The following is a 13,167-nucleotide window of genomic DNA, read 5'->3' as shown; positions in this document are numbered from 1 at the left end:
CCTCAGTCTTTATCAAGAGCCTTGTCTAACCCACTTTGAAGCTGTTGGAGACTGCAGTAGTGTTCCTTACATCAAGGCGAGTGCACAATGGTGCATTTCTACCCCCCCCCCCTAATGTTCACTTTAATATCAATCAATCAATAGATATTCAGTCACAGTTTAACTAACTCATTCACCCTCATCACTCATTCATCCATCCATCACAACAACACTGTTTGATGCACACACTGCCTGCCTTCCGCACTGGGAAGCCGCTTCGCTTCGCAACAACAACAACAACACTGAAAACTCGCCGGGAAATACCCCCACGTACCACACGTGTGCTTGTTTCTTCCGACTAATATCAATTTTGGAAAAAAAGGACAAAACTGGATGAAAAATTCTACGGCCCCAGCAATCTCATTACTCTGAAAGGGCAACCGGAAGTGGCTGGTCCCCAGGTTTCGAAGTTGACCGATATTCCCACTAAAGTGACCTAGATCCTGAGACAGCCATCCAGTAGAATGTAGGTCCGTGCCTTAACCGTCTTTCTCGTAGCAGACGACGGTTCTGCATAGCGCCATGCAGTTCCTCTGAACGGTCAACCGCCACCGCTCTAGTTCATGTGACTCGCAGCCGTTTGTTGCGTTTTAGATTCAGAAGTACACAATAACGTGCTTTTGCAGATAAGCTTACAACAAGTCGCATTGAAATCACAAACTGACGACTAAATTGTGAAAAAAAGGAAACTGGATCACACGGGTTCACGATGGCTCAGGGGTAAAATAAACCACGCACAAAAATTCTTTAAAAATTGCTCGCTCTTTACGGAGGGCACCTAGGATGTTCTTAAGCGGTGAGTGTTTAAATGAAAGTGTTTTTACTGTGTGTAAAAGCCTGAAAGTGTCTGTGATGGTTTACGGGAGGCTGACTGTGCCTATAACGTGACGCCATTTTCCGTATTATGACGTCTTCTTGAACTTTGTTTCATTTTTGACGTCAGAGGTTGTACTTTGGAAGAGGGGTTCAAGAAGAGACGTCTTGGTTTGTTTAATAGGTGTCGTTTGTCTTTAATCAAATAATGTAGATTCTTGTCACACAATGCTTCAAAGACACGCAAATGACTTGCTATTTTTAATCGAAACGCGCAACAAACGAGCTACAATCACCACAACTCGGCGCAAGACTTCAGACTAACCCCAACATTCTGGATTATGTCATTCCCAGAGCATCACCAGCTGCACTCGACTTCAGTCTAACTCCAAAACTCTGAATTATGTCATTCCCAAAGCATCACCAGCCACCCGCCCTTTGTGTTTCCACTCGTGTTAATCAACTAATCTGGTTTTGTCCCCAATGCGTCCGAGACCCGCAAAGACTTGACCTCCCAACTTTCCAGAAACAGATGCAGCACAGACCCCCCGCTGGGAAACTTTGCAGAATTGAAAACGACAGCGAAGGAGCCAAAGATTTCATTTGTTTTACGACGGAGGGAAATACTTGGCTCCTTTCTTCTTTGCGACCCCCTCTTTCACTTTGGCGCTCATCTCATTTCGGGAGAACGCAGCCTCGCCTGGAGTAGGTACTTGTAGTTGAAACGTCGTAAATAAATTGTCATTCAGACTGCTCTGCTACAAAAGGCAGCACATCGTTCGATTTGTCTTACGCAGTAGTACACATGGTGATGGTGTGGGGGTGGATGTTGGGGGAGGGGTGGAGGAGGAGGGCAGTTTTGCGAACAAAGGGATGCTGGGGAGGAAGGCGAAGTGATGCTAACGGTTGACCAGCACAGAGAGACAGATACAGAGACAGACAGACAGACAGACAGACAGACGGAGAGGGAGGGAGAGAGAGACTTCCAAGACTGATTATAGGATCCAATCGGGCCCGGACGGAGCATATTTATGGGGGCGAGGACGCCCCCATTCTATACGGATAGTTTCGAGGTTGACCATGGGCAGCGCCATTTTGTTGTGAAATACGTCATCAGTTTGTGTACACAGGAAGTTGTGACATCCGTCACCCTATGGGAGGGGTGACGTCAAAATTGTTCATCTGTAGAAAGTTGTGAAATCCGTCACCCTATGGGAGGGGTGACGTCAAAATTGGTCATCACAGAGTTTGTGTAACACAGGAAGTTGTGAAATACGTCACCCTATGGGAGGGGTGACGTCAAAATTGTTCAACAAAAACATGATATGTCGCATTGTGCAGGGTCAACTGCAACAAACTCAAACCGAGCCATTCATACCTAGCTGTATTTGAGTGACTTATATACCCGACATTTTTATTTCTTATTTTTAGCACAGGTGTAGGAAAAATCATGAACCAAAATGTTATTTATTTTCTAATTTAACATTTTTTTTACAAATATGACCATGGTCTTTTAAACATACAGTGACATTAAACATTGTTATGTTAAAAAAAAGAAAAAAGAAAAAAAGCTTTTGTGCACAAATCAGAAAATACATTGTACATTTTACCTACAGGCCAAACCGTGAGTGTCTGTGGCAAAGCCCGACCCAGGAAATTGCACTGATTTTATATTTAGATCAGAGAGAAATTGTCAAGAACAGGCGCTTGCATTTGGATGTGTCCAATGATAGTAGGTTTGGTTGTGATCAATCAGAATAATGTAGGAATAAAAATGTATGACAGTTTAGTATGATGACATGTAATTCACATATGCTGAAATATGATATTATACATCATGTAATATTATTATGGCTGTTGCCATGACCATGAAACCCAACAAAGGTTTAATGTAATGTAATTCAAAATACCAAAACCGAGCACCTATTAATCTCGTCTTTGCGCGTGAAGATTGAGGCCGTCTGCCAGCAGCGGTTAGGTCATACAGTGGAACCCCTCTCTAGCGACCTTTAAAATGTTGACAAAAATCGGTCCTTGTGGAGGGGGGTCCTTACAGAGGGAGGGGGCGGAGTCAGGGGGCCACAAAGAAAGTCAGATTTAAAAAAAAAAAGAAAACAGAGAAGTTTGAGTTGCTGACAACCGTTCTCTCTGAAAGCAAACTGCTTCGATTTCATGCTTGTCCTTGGTGTCCACCAGTTCTGGTGCATGTACTACCCTGGCCAAGTTTCCTCTCAAGACATCAAAGAGACCGCCCCAGTATACTCTACAGCCTCTGGGCGAACCACCTCTCATAGCTAAAACTGGGTCAATGACCCCTGGGAAGAAGGTCAGTGTCTATAAAATTTTACTCCTAGGCCTGCGGCCAGGGGGGGGGGGGGGGGGAGTATACCGGTACCATTTGAGAATCAGACCAAATGAGAATTGAACCATTTGAGAACATCCTTTTTTTTCAATCACTACATCGAAGGCCTGCGGCCCGGGGTTCACAAGGGTTGGTTTGTTTGTTTGTTTCAAACCCACACCCATATACACACATTTCCCATTTAAACCATTTGTCGGCCCCCTGTCGATATTTATCGACTAAGTTCCTTGTGCTTACTGTTGTTGACAAAAGATGAATGCCACTCTCGTGTGACGGGAGAAGCAAGGAGAGACTCCGAGAGGCACGAGGAATTACTATGGCGGAAAAAATGTGTTTTTTACGTGGCGCAAATGTATTATCCACTCCGATTTAAGCCATACTACTTTTAACCTTGACAACAAAATTACAGTTGTGAAAGAAGACCGCCAGCTGGTATGTCCGGATGTCATTTCTATTGTGTGACGTTGTAACGTTAAACAAGTCGCGTAAGGCGAAAATACAATATTTAGTCAAGTAGCTGCCATTTTTCAGCAAGACCGTATACTCGTAGCATCGTCAGTCCACCGCTCATGGCAAAGGCAGTGAAATTGACAAGAAGAGCGGGGTAGTAGTTGCGCTAAGAAGAATAGCACGCTTTTCTGTACCTCTCTTTGTTTTAACTTTCTGAGCGTGTTTTTAATCCAAACACATCATATCTATATGTTTTTGGAATCAGGAACCGACAAAGAATAAGATGAAAGTGTTTTTAAATTGATTTGGACAATTTAATTTTGATAATAATTTTTATATATTTAATTTTCAGAGCTTGTTTTTAATCCGAATATAACATATTTATATGTTTTTGGAATCAGCAAATGATGGAGAATAAGACAAACGTAAATTTGGATTTATTTATACATTTTTATTTTTTTTTACAATTTTCCGATTTTTAATGACCAAAGTCATTAATTAATTTTTAAGCCACCAAGCTGAAATGCAATACCGAACCCCGGGCTTCGTCGAAGATTACTTGACCAAAATTTGAACCAATTTGGTTGAAAAATGAGGGCGTGACGACGGGCGCTGTGGCGTGGTGGTAAGACGTCGGCCTCCAAAGCGGAAGGTCGAGGGTTCGAATCCCGGCCGCGGCCGCCTGGCGGGCTAAGTGTGGAGATTTTTCCGATCTCCCAGGTCAACTTATGTGCAGACCTGCTAGTGGCTTATCCCCCTTCGTGTGTACACGCAAGCACAAGACCAAGTGCGCACGAAAAAGATCCTGTAATCCATGTCAGAGTTCGGTGGGTTATAGAAACACGAAAATACCCAGCATGCTTCCTCCGAAAGCGGCGTATGGCTGCCTAAATGGCGGGGTAAAAACGGTCATACACGTAAAATTCCACTCGTGCAAAAACACGAGTGTACGTGGGAGTTTCAGTCCACGAACGCAGAAGAAGAAGAAGAGGGCGTGACAGTGCCGCCTCAACTTTCACGAAAAGCCGGATATGACGTCATCAAAGACATTTATCAAAAAAATGAAAAAAACGTTCGGGGATTTCATACCCAGGAACTCTCATGTCAAATTTCATAAAGATCGGTCCAGTAGTTTAGTAACTCCGCCTAGGACGGTCCCAAGCCCGGCTGAAAAAGGAGGAGGGTTGGGCGTGGGGCTAGCTACCCCACCCCGTAAAAAACCCCACTAGCTACAGAAACGCCAAGAAGACAAGAGCTGATTGGCGGCCTATACCCCAGACGGGGTCACAGGCGTAGGTGAGGTGAGGTGAGGAGTAGTTTAGTCTGAATCGCTCTACACACACACACACACACACGCACGCACACACGCACACACGCACACACGCACGCACATACACCACGACCCTCGTTTCGATTCCCCCTCGATGTTAAAATATTTAGTCAAAACTTGACTAAATGTAAAAACGAACAAAACTTGACTAAATATAAACAAGTCGCGTAAGGCGAAAATACAATATTTAGTCAAGTAGCTGTCGAACTCACAGAATGAAACTGAACGCAACGCAACGCAGCAAGACCGTATACTCGTAGCATCGTCACTCCACCGCCCGTGGCAAAGGCAGTGCTTGTGGAATTGACAAGAAGAGCGGGGTATTCGTTGCGCTAAGAAGGATAGCACGCTTTTCTGTACCTCTCTTCGTTTTAACTTTCTGAGCGTGTTTTTAATCCAAACATATCATATCTATATATTTTTGGAATCAGGAACCGACAAGGAATAAGATGAAAGTGTTTTTGAATTGATTTCGAAAAAAAAATTTTGATAATAATTTTTATATATTTAATTTTCAGAGCTTGTTTTTAATCCGAATATAACATATTTATATGTTTTTGGAATCAGCAAATGATGCAGAATAAGATAAACGTAAATTTGGATCGTTTTATAAATTTTTATTTTTTTTTACAATTTTCAGATTTTTAATGACCAAAGTCATTAATTAATTTTTAAGCCACCAAGCTGAAATGCAATACCGAACCCCGGGCTTCGTCGAAGATTACTTGACCAAAATTTGAACCAATTTGGTTGAAAAATGAGGGCGTGACAGTGCCGCCTCAACTTTCACGAAAAGCCGGATATGACGTCATCAAAGACATTTATCAAAAAAATGAAAAAAACGTTCGGGGATTTCATACCCAGGAACTCTCATGTCAAATTTCATAAAGATCGGTCCAGTAGTTTAGTCTGAATCGCTCTACACACACACACACACACACACAGACAGACAGACGCACATACACCACGACCCTCGTTTCGATTCCCCCTCGATGTTAAAATATTTAGTCAAAACTTGACTAAATATAAAAAGGACATCCCTTCTCTCAAATCACCCCAAATCCTTCATAGTTCACAGGTACCGGTTGGTAGAGCACTGGACTTGTGATCCTAAAGACACAGGTTCGAATCCCGGCGGCAGGGACGAACACGGGTCAGCTTTATGTGCAGACTCAGAGACGGTATCCATGTCCCACCCCGTGTCACCACAGTGGCACGTTAAAGACCCAGGTAATTCTGCCAGAAATGCTGGTGGATGGTTACACCTACACACGCACACACCTGGGTAGCGCGACTCTTGTTGCTGCTAGCTTTCTTCTGCGAGGAAGCGACCGAATTTCCCAGCGTTGGGATAATAGAGTACATGAAATGAAATAGTTCGGTTTTGGGTTTTCAGTGTTGAATGAACACACAAGGCAAAAATCATTGTCCAACAATTACAATGTTAAACACTGTAAAAAGACAATCTTTGCATGTAATCTGTCTTTATTTTTGACTCGTCCCACCTTTTCTCCTGGAACAGTAGTGGCACGTGCTTGCATGCCTACACACACACACGCGCGCACACACACACACACACACACCACGCACACACACACACGCACACACACACACGCACACACACACACCAACAAATCAATCAACCTCAACCAGACTAAATCAAATAAGTATCAACTAACCAAAGAAAACTCATGGAACGCTCAATCCGGAAACAAATCTAGCAACCAACAAAAGCTTGTATCACGTTGGTCAAAACAGCGGATTGACCCTGTGCAAGTTATCCGAAGTCTGGTGAAGTTGATCCCTTTTTCAAACTTTTCATTTGTGAAATCTTAAAACTGTTGTATGCGCTTCACGTGCATGCGTCTGTGCGATCCATTGTGCTTTGGTGTCACTTTGTTATAGTGGATCCCCATGACTTACAGATATTGGAGAAACATAGCAAAGTTCGTTGGTCGGCGGTGATGGTCGGTCCGATACGTGAGAATCGAGTCACACTAAAAGAACCAAGCGCTTCACAGGGCTGATAAACCATTTTAGCACAGGATTTTATGGCAATTTTTTTTTTTAGCATTTCTGTGATTGACAAGAAAGGAAAATGTATCTGTTCGTCAAAATCGGAAAGACAGCGATGAGCTCAAAGACTTAATTGTCATTTTACCTCACTTGTCGACCTACCTGGAACAGTTTTTGGTGGAGACTCTTTAATGCCAAAGGCAGACATTTGAGAGGGAAAAGCACGTCTCCTCCTTAAACAGTTAAAATGCACGTGGACGGACATGTTAGTACACGGACTCTTGTACAAGGGCACGTTCGCGAACGATGCGGACTAACCTACACACGCGCGTCAGTGTGTGCATGTGTGTGTGTGTGTGTGTGTGTGTGTGTGTACGTCGCCGTGTATGAGAGCGCGTGTGGGCACTTTTGTTTGTGTAAGCGTATGCATGCGCTAAAGTCTCTGCGTCTCAAAATGCATTTCAAAACGTTTTACCTAATTCGTCGGGAATGAAGATTAGTAAATACACGAAGAGAGAGAGAGAGAGGAAGGGAGAAGGGAGGTAGAGAGAGAGAGAGAGAGACGATGGCAATGACAATGACAAATTCTTTATTAACGAGGGTAATGGCATAAGCAAACAGGTGCTTTTTTACATCCAGCCCTCGCCCATGGGAGGGTTTAATCTAATGATAATACGAGAGAGAGAGAGAGAGAGAGAGAGAGAGAGAGAGAGAGAGAGAGAGAGAGAGAGAGAGAGAGAGAGAGAGAGAGAGAGAGAGAGAGAGAGAGGGAGGGAGAAAAGAGAGAGAGAAAGAGAGAGAGAGAGAGAATGTGTGTATGAGTGTGTTTGTGTGTGTGTGTGTGTGAGAGAGAAAGAGAGAGAGAGGAGAGAAAGAGAGAGAGAGAAAGATGGAGAGAGAGATAGACAGACAGACAGACAGACAGAAAGAGAGACATACAGTCAGAGACAAGACAAGGAGACAGAGAGAAAGACGGAGAGAAGGACAGCCATTTAAAGAGAGACAGACAGACAGATACAGAGACAGACAGACGTAGAAAGAGACAGAAAGAGTAAGACAAAGAGTAAATTATTTTGTTGACGAAGCAGTGTCCACTGACTCTCCCAATCCCCTCAGAGAGCTTCGCGCTTCCTCAACGCATGACGGCCTTTCAAACTCTCTCGGGAAAAACGTTACAGCTAATCAATTAGCTGAGTGACTTTAGACGGGTCCCCGTGGGTCGTTCTTCACTGTCTTTTAATTAAACAGAGCTTGATTCTCCGCTGACCCCGACTGTAGCCAACCAGGCTCAATAATGGATGCTGTCCTCATTAAGTCAGTCTTTCCAAAACAACGGTTCAATGGGGTTTGGGGTGCCTTCGTAATTGACATTCAATGAATTTTAAAAATGTAAAGTAGACACTGGTACAGGGCGAAGTAGTTCTGATTAAATTTGCTTTTAATGGGATGAGGTTACTTCTTTCTTGTTATTCAGGTAAAAACAAAGCAAATGGAAGTGAGATTTTGCGCGCTGAACGTTCATCTTATTCTACAGCTACACGAATTCTGTGCTTTACTCAACAACAACAAAATACACACAACTTTTCAAAGCATTATGCTCTTAGAAAAATGTCATTGTATTGTCTTTCGAATACAGACAACATTTCGATCAATCCCAGAATATGATGAATATGATGACATCACGATAGAGCAAATTGCGACGAAAGGCACAAGTGCGCAGCCGAATACATTGGAAAAACAAGAGGCGAAGCCATCAAGGCTCACGTAAGAAATCGACAAACAGTAACACAAACTCAATCACTCCGTCACACACACACACACACACGCACACGCATACGCACACGCACACACACACACACACACACACACACACACACACACACACAGAAAGAGCATAGGTGAAACTGTGCAAGAAAGCGAGACACTAGATCTAGATCGGTCTGTCTGCATGTAGCCTACTTACAAGGACACGACTGCCAGCTAGTCTCGGCGCGCTCAAAATAATAATGACCGAGACTGTCAGTACTTCCTTCGCGTGACGTCTAACCCTCTTACGTCATAATGTGACGTCAATGTAATGTGACGTCTTCAAATGTTAGAGTTTCTACCACAGACATACACACGCACAGACGCACGCACGCACGCACGCACGCACAGACAGACAAAGTTACGATCGCATAGGCTACACTTACGTGAGCCAATGAGCGAGAGTTATACGGAAGCAGTCTCTTCACACAGGTCTACAAATAAAACAAACTTAGAATCGTCCATTTTTTTGTGATTCAAGTATTTACCGAGAGATGGTTGGTTGGTTATTATGTTTTTAGCGTCTCTTCAGCTGATAATGCTATTGGAGACCTATGCAAATTTGTTTGATAAACGAAAACTTATGTACGATGCTTATGAACAAGAAAGAAAAGAGAAGTGGTTAGTTAAAACCAGCACAAAAAAGTAGGCACAAACCACATCTTTGCTCTCCACATTCTATAAATAGCTTCAGTAAAAAGGAAGATTCCATAATCCCATATCTTAGAGGACCTTGACTGCAAGTTTCCACTAAACCGGTCTGTACTTCCACTTCTTCTTCTTTGTTCATGGGCTGAAACTCCCACGTTCACTCATGTTTTAGAACGAGTAGGTTTTTACGTGTATGACCGTTTTTACCCCGCCATTCAGGCAGCCATACGCCGATTCCGGGGGAAGCATGCTGGGTATTTTCGTGTTTCTATAACTCACCGAACTCTGACATGGATTACTGGATCTTTTCCGTGCGCACTTGGTCTTGTGCTTGCGTGTAGACACGACGGGGGATAAGGCACTAACAGGTCTGCACATAAGTTGACCTGGGAGATCGGAAAAGCACCCCACCCACCCTAACCCCCACCTCCGCCCCTGCCCCAACTTCCCACACGTCCTCCGATCCCTACGTATTGCAGGCGCTTACAAATTGATACAATGTGAGAATAGACTTCGCAATACTTTCTTTTGCTTTTGCCGCGTCCCATAAACGTTGCCTTTTTGTTTACTTAAATATGCTGTCTTTCACAACCCTTGTTTACAAACACACTAATATAGACGACTTTTTGGACACTTAATCACCATCACGTTCTTGTTTTGTCTCTTTGTTCTTCCAAACAGAACTGACGGAGGTGGGGAGAAAATCAATGATGGTTTCAGAGCAGGGACATGAATCAGCTTGTTCATTGGGGCATCCAAGCGATAGTTTACGTCTACCGTATGGTTGTACCTAATGGCTTTTTCATTTGCGTGAGGTAAAACTTTTGTGTCCGTAAACTATGGGCATGGTTGGGTCCTCACTGAGTCCTAGCGAAAGGTGTGCCTTCTAGAAATGTTTAAACAAAAAGTCTGCTGTTCGGTTATCGTAATAATTGCCTTTTTATTTGCGTGAAGTAAAACCTTGCGTGGGTAAAGCGACAGCATGGTGGGTGATAAGTTTTCACCTTGGTAAAAACGCAGGATTTAGCGAGCTGAAACAGAGAAGGCTTAAACAGAGAAGGCTTAAACAGAGAAGGCTTAAACAGAGAAGGCTTAAACAGAAAAGGCTTAAACAGAGAAGGCTTAAACAGAGAAGGCTTAAACAGAGAAGGCTTAAACAGACGCTATGGCCTTTACACTCCTTGTTTAAATGGGGGAGGGGGGGGTGGCAAGACCGCCCAGGCCACCTCATCTGACCAGCCCATGTACCCCTGCCTAATTTTGGAAGCCCCTCCCACTCATACACTTTTTTTCAGCAGAGAAAGTTGTCTCCAAGAAGCGACAAACATCATTAGCAGACGTTCTTGATTAGAGATGATTTGATTCAGAAACAGGAAGTATCGACATCTTGACAATAACATGCTTCTCCCTATGCTGCGAAGTGCTGGAAAAACAGAAGCACTCATGCAAAAGTCATTTGCAAAACCTTTTGATGATTTGGTTCTGAAACAGGAAGTCTCAAAATCGTTTACAATGAAACGACAAGCAAAAATCTACGCTGGAAAAACGAGAGAGGCACGCCTGAAAAAAAGGCGCATTGTTTCCTTCCTTGCATATTGCATGAATTGTTTTCACGTCATACGAAGCTTGATGAATGAGCAAGCCGCGATCATTTATGGACCGTTCGGTGTTTGTGTTGGGAACCGAAGCGGTTGAAGAACTTTTGCACATTTGATGGAACGCAGAATGTTTTATTCCCAGTGGGTGCGTCAAGGATCGCGCGTGTGATTGAATAATTGATTGGATGATGGTTTGACTGATTCTTTTGGATGTATTTTGTCAGAAAAGAGTGAGTGAGCATTTGATTGGATGATGGTGTGACTGATTCTTTTGGATGTATTTTGTCAGAAAAGAGTGAGTGAGCAATTGATTGGATGATGGTGTGACTGATTCTTTTGAATGTATTTTGTCTGAAAAGAGTAAGTGAGCAATTGATTGGATGATGGTGTGACTGATTCTTTTGGATGTATTTTGTCAGAAAAGAGTGAGTGAGCAATTGATTGGATGATGGTGTGACTGATTCTTTTGGATGTATTTTGTCAGAAAAGAGTGAGTGAGCAATTGATTGGATGATGGTGTGACTGATTCTTTTGGATGTATTTTGTCAGAAAAGAGTGAGTGAGCAATTGATTGGATGATGGTGTGACTGATTCTTTTGGATGTATTTTGTCAGAAAAGAGTGAGTGAGCAATTGGTTGGATGATGGTGTGACTGATTCTTTTGGATGTATTTTGTCAGAAAAGAGTGAGTGAGCAATTGATTGGATGATGGTGTGACTGATTCTTTTGGATGTATTTTGTCAGAAAAGAGTGAGTGAGCAATTGATTGGATGATGGTGTGACTGATTCTTTTGGATGTATTTTGTCAGAAAAGAGTGAGTGAGCAATTGATTGGATGATGGTGTGACTGATTCTTTTGAATGTATTTTGTCTGAAAAGAGTGAGTGAGCAATTGATTGGATGATGGTGTGACTGATTCTTTTGGATGTATTTTGTCAGAAAAGAGTGAGTGAGCAATTGATTGGATGATGGTGTGACTGATTCTTTTGGATGTATTTTGTCAGAAAAGAGTGAGTGAGCAATTGATTGGATGATGGTGTGACTGATTCTTTTGGATGTGTTATTTCAGAAAAGAGTGAGTGAGCAATTGATTGGATGATGGTGTGACTGATTCTTTTGGATGTGTTATTTCAGAAAAGAGTGAGTGAGCAATTGATTGGATGATGGTGTGACTGATTCTTTTGGATGTGTTATTTCAGAAAAGAGTGAGTGAGCAATTGATTGGATGATGGTGTGATTGATTCTTTTGGATGTGTTATTTCAGAAAAGAGTGAGTGAGCAATTGATTGGATGATGGTGTGACTGATTCTTTTGGATGTGTTATTTCAGAAAAGAGTGAGTGAGCAATTGATTGGATGATGGTGTGACTGATTCTTTTGGATGTATTATTTCAGAAAAGAGTGAGTGAGCAATTGATTGGATGATGGTGTGACTGATTCTTTTGGATGTGTTATTTCAGAAAAGAGTGAGTGAGCAATTGATTGGATGATGGTGTGATTGATTCTTTTGGATGTGTTATTTCAGAAAAGAGTGAGTGAGCAATTGATTGGATGATGGTGTGACTGATTCTTTTGGATGTGTTATTTCAGAAAAGAGTGAGTGAGCAATTGATTGGATGAGGGTTAGTTAGTTAGTTAACTGTTGCTTAATGGGTCTAACGGACCATTTAGGCCAAATCAGGACCCCATTGGATGAGGGTGTGACTGATTCTTTTAGATGTACTTTTTCAGAAAAGAGTGAGTGAGCAATTGATTGGATGAGTAAGTGAATGACTGTGATAGATTTAGTCTTCAGAAATGACAGAGTACGTCTGAAATATTCAGTAGTTAATTAAATGAGCAGTTGAACTGCAGAGCTAACTTTCTGTTTGAATGTGAATTGAGTTAGTGAGTTTGTACTTAATTTATTGAACCAGTGACTGACTGGCTGAGCTAGTGTTACTCTGAAAAAATGAGTGAGTAAGTGAGTGAGTAATTAGTTAAGTGAGTAAGTGAGTGAGTAATTGGTTAAGTGAGTAATTGAGTGAGTAAGTGAGTGACTAATTGAGTGAGTAATTGAGTGAGTAAGTCTTATTCTGAGGATGAGTCAGTGAATGAGTGTGT

This window comes from Littorina saxatilis, linkage group LG12 (genome assembly GCF_037325665.1).
Source record: "Littorina saxatilis isolate snail1 linkage group LG12, US_GU_Lsax_2.0, whole genome shotgun sequence".
Classification (NCBI taxonomy): domain Eukaryota; kingdom Metazoa; phylum Mollusca; class Gastropoda; order Littorinimorpha; family Littorinidae; genus Littorina; species Littorina saxatilis.
Note: the sequence above shows the minus strand (reverse complement) of the source record.